This window comes from Myotis davidii, unplaced genomic scaffold, assembly GCF_000327345.1.
Source record: "Myotis davidii unplaced genomic scaffold, ASM32734v1 scaffold725, whole genome shotgun sequence".
Lineage (NCBI taxonomy): Eukaryota > Metazoa > Chordata > Mammalia > Chiroptera > Vespertilionidae > Myotis > Myotis davidii.
Window position 1 is genome coordinate 1,210,541 of NW_006296500.1, and position 2,850 is coordinate 1,213,390.

Genomic DNA, 2,850 nt, shown 5'->3' on the forward strand with positions numbered 1-2,850 from the left:
CATTTTAAAATATAGCATTATTTCTAAAATCAAAGTATGTTTAAATTAATTACACCTTAAGTAAACAGTGTGCATATGAGGCATTTGATTTCTCAAGGCCTTTGAAAACAGGAGAAATATATTGAAAGACTGTTGAAAAAAACTGGGACCACAGGCCTGATTACAAATTCAGGAGAAAATAATTCAGACTCCCCAAGAACAATCTAAAATACTCTGTCTCTCCTTCTAAAGAGGTGTACCGGTATATACAGTACATTATATCAATGAACTTCCTCTCTCAAGAATATACATCACTAGATAAGGAAGCCATGTGCTGCTATCACGTGGGCTGTCTTTCCTATAGAAGCTGGCAGGCTGGGAGCTGCTCAGACAAAGCTCTAACATCTGCTTACGAGGACCCAACTTCCACCAAGACGAGAAAACTGTCTCACTAAAATAAGTCTCATCTAGTTAATGGTACAAGGCACAGTGATTTAGCTCAACAATGTCCAGCAAGTTACTTACAGGTAGTACATAGTTGTGCTATTCCAGTTGGTTAGACACAAGAAAAACGATCCTAGCAAGTATTTGATGGCATGGCAGAAACCACTGCTCCTAACTCTTCCACAATTATCTATTCGCAAAATGTCAAGTATTATGGAGCATGTCTGACTCTTAGTTTCTTTCCTGGTGCTATTGAAGCATCCATCTTATATAAAAACTGCTGTTTGAAATTTTAATCCTGCTATTTCTGGCTTCTGTAAATGCTTGCTGGCTTAAATAATAAGGAAAATAAGACTACCCCCATTTCATAGAGGCCATTAGACCTTCCCCAGACAACTGCTGGTGCCAGCACATAGGGCTCGTTAAGAACTTGCAAAGGGAACTGGAAAAACCCCATATTGGGGAGACAAAGAGCGTAAGATAGTATAAATACAGGAAACTTCCTGTGTGATTTCACCCAGAATTTGAGAGACATTTTATGCTGGGCCCGCGCGTAATAAATGTAACTCCATCTCTCTAAGTGTTGCTTAGTTCTTCTCCGGTTTTTCTGTAACACTATTCCCGCTGATGGATTTGTTGATTTGGGTTGGAAGGAATTAATTCTAAAAACAAAATTGCATGGAGACCCTGGAATGTGTAACAATGGCTTATATTTTTGTTAAGAGTATACAACATTGTACAATTTGATCAGCAATATTCAAAATGAAAATTAATATTTTTTGTTTAGGAATTTTTAAACGGTCACATTCCCAACTCACTCACAAAACACATACACACTCACTCTGGGCAGGACCCCCCAAAATATGGCAATAGGGCAAAAGACTTTTCTTTTTTTTATTCCTCACATAAGGATATGTTCTTATTGATTTCAGAAAGAGAAGAAGAGAGAAGCAAACATCGACCAGTTGCCTTCCAAATGAACCGCAACGTGGTATGTACCTGACCCCACGACCTTTCAATATACAGGGGACAATGCTCCAACTGAGCCACTCGGCCAGGGCAACACTTTTTCTTTTTTAACTTGCTGGTTACCTGCATTAGTACTCACATTCAGCAGCTGTGCTTGTCTTTTCTGCTTTCCCCCATTACTATTTACATGAAAAGCCATTCCACAGATGCTCTGTAAGCTACCCTGTAACTGCCTCCTAGGTGCAGCCTCAGCAAACTCTTTCTCTCTGCTGGATCACACCCATCAGCGTATTATCATGCTCAAGTATCTTCCACTTAAAAGAGCCCTAAACTGTTTGGCTCAGTGGATAGAGCGTTGGCCTGCAGACTGAAGGGTCCCAGGTTGGATTCTGGTCAAGGGCATGTACCTTGGTTGTGGGCACATCCCCAGTAGGGAGGCAGCTGATCGATGTTTCTCTCTCATCGATGGTTCTTTTTCTTTTTTTCCCCATTGATGTTTCTAACTCTCTATCCCTCTCCCTTCCTCTCTGTAAAAAATCAATAAAATGTATTAAAAAGAAAAGAAACGATTCCTTCACCCCAGTTGAAGCCCAGATCCATTTCTCTGTATCCCCTCACTGTAAAAGCTTGAAGGGATTTAAAGTATCCAGCTCCACCTCCTCTCTTGTTCTCCCTTTGCCCTTCTCCAAACAGACTTCTATTCCTACTGCTCCATTCAAGTCACCAAAGACCACAGTCACTTTTCTGTCCTCTTACCCATCAGGGAAGTTTACTCTCCATCCCCTACACCCCCCATTATGAAATTTCATTGGTTTATTTCTTCTAAGAGAAAAGCGACCCCAATGAAAAGTATTTACTGATGTATCCTCTCCATCTAAAATTACATCTGGCAAACGGTAGGAGGCATGTAATCCTTGTTGAATGATCGATCTTATTCATCTAGGGGGCAACAAGGGTGGTTCTCAGCTCAGAAAGGGAGCTCGATCTTTTATGATAATCACGGGAAAGGGCAGGGATTCCCATGGAGCTCTCTCGCAAGTGGAGCCTGACAGGCAATTTCCTTTTCCCATCTGATCTGTCCCATAAAGCTTGCAACTGCCACCCTCTGAAGTTCCTTTGAAGAGGGGTAACACAGAGGAATACGTCTACTTCTACACAAGACAAAAAAAGCCTGTTAAGTGTCTGCCAGGCTGAAAGGTGAGACAACACTAAGGAAATTCCCACCTCATCAGGAGTCAAGGGAGCCCCCGAACCCTACCTTCAGCTGCACCGCCCCCGAGTTCCCACATCTCCCCGGCCTCCCTGTCTCTGGGTAAACGCTGCTCCCTGTATTTCTGGGGCACGTGGCTGTCTCCCTGGGCACACTCTGGAGCTAGGAAGGCAAGGGCCTCGTGTTGGTCACAGCCACATCCTCGGTCCATTGCCTGGCCCAACACAGGACGCCGTGAATGTCTGCTG

At 43.0% G+C, this 2,850-nt stretch overlaps 1 protein-coding gene across 2 annotated transcripts in view; it reads right to left on the reverse strand.

Moving 5' to 3' along the window:
- Positions 1-2,850, reverse strand: part of GLT8D1 (glycosyltransferase 8 domain containing 1) — a 13,808-nt gene that overhangs the window by 10,453 nt on the left and 505 nt on the right. The window lies entirely within an intron of this gene.